Below are 1,306 nucleotides of genomic sequence, written 5' to 3'. Positions count from 1 at the left end.
CTCTCTCTCTCTCTCTCTCTCTCTCTCTCTCTCTCTCCCGCCTATGTTGAAAACGTGGAAAATGATAATCACAGGAATAAGGAAAAGAAATATTCTGTATTTCGTGACAACAATTTCTTATTCAAGGTCTGTGAAATATGCAGGTTTATCATCCTAATATTGACTTGGAGGGGAATGTCTGCCTCAATATACTCCGTGAAGATTGGAAACCTGTTCTTAACATTAACACCGTTATCTACGGATTGTATCACCTTTTTACCGTATGAATTTGATTCTTCCACAAGTAGATTGTCATTGTACTTTAACTACAACTTAGCATATCATATTCTGGTTGCATGTGCATGGATTTTTTGAAGCCGATAACACTTGCAATGTTTGGTATTTATATGCAGGAGCCAAATTATGAGGATCCTCTCAATCACGATGCAGCTGCAGTGCTGAGAGATAATCCAAAGATGTTTCAATCGAACGTACGAAAGGCTATGATGGGTGGATACGTGGGGCAAACGCACTTCCAGCGGTGTATGTAGTAACATTTGAAGGTGCTCATTGTAAATTTCGACTTAAAAATTTCAGTGTCATCTTTCGACCATTTCTTTATAGCTGGGACATCGGTGTGCAAAATGTATGCTCATAACTTACTGAATCTTATGGCCTTGATTTGCTAGTTTTACCATGTTAAACAAGAATCAGCTTGTTCTAAGATTTACTCCCATTTATTTATGAAATCTGTTTCTTCTACACTGGCTATTCTTGTGTTACTGCTTAAAATTCAAATACAGCGGCCGGCAGCCATAAACCAGATGGGACTACCATCATTGAAACATGCCCCCTCGGCAACTCGAAGGCCTCACAGCAGACCCTGAAAGTGGGATAAATCTTCTCTGCTGGAATTTCGAATAGTAAAAGGATACCTCAAAATGTGTACATAATTCAATGTTATAAAAAGTGTAAAGCGTGATCACATGAAAATATTAAGTTTGAAGCTTTTACGATTTTAAGCAAGTCGGGGCGTAAAGCATGATTATAAGGTGAAGTATACGCATGCTTTTTAAAATATTGACGTAATTTATAAGTAGATAGTGAAGATTCTTTTTCTTTTTTATTTTTTTTATTTTTTATGTTTATGGTTTGCTTGGGTCTACTTAATATATGAATCAACATCTATGGTCGTTGTACATTGTGGTCCCTTTACTTTAATATGTTAAATAGTTTATTGACTTTGATTATCACTCTTATAATTGGTGTGCTAAAAAATTACTTTGTTCTCGTTTGAATTTCATTACATTAAGGTTTCGTTTGGTAC

General features: G+C 35.8%; 1 long non-coding RNA gene across 1 annotated transcript; it reads left to right on the top strand.

Moving 5' to 3' along the window:
* Positions 1-12: 12 nt before the first annotated feature.
* On the top strand, positions 13-743 carry LOC111385434. The gene is made up of 2 exons (XR_002701067.1): positions 13-260; positions 393-743. It is a non-coding gene; the product is annotated as an uncharacterized LOC111385434 (long non-coding RNA).
* The last annotated feature ends 563 nt before the right edge of the window (positions 744-1,306 follow it).

This window comes from Olea europaea, unplaced genomic scaffold (genome assembly GCF_002742605.1).
Source record: "Olea europaea var. sylvestris unplaced genomic scaffold, O_europaea_v1 scaffold31615, whole genome shotgun sequence".
NCBI classification, from domain to species: domain Eukaryota; kingdom Viridiplantae; phylum Streptophyta; class Magnoliopsida; order Lamiales; family Oleaceae; genus Olea; species Olea europaea.
Note: the sequence above shows the minus strand (reverse complement) of the source record. Positions and strands in the feature narration are given on the sequence as shown.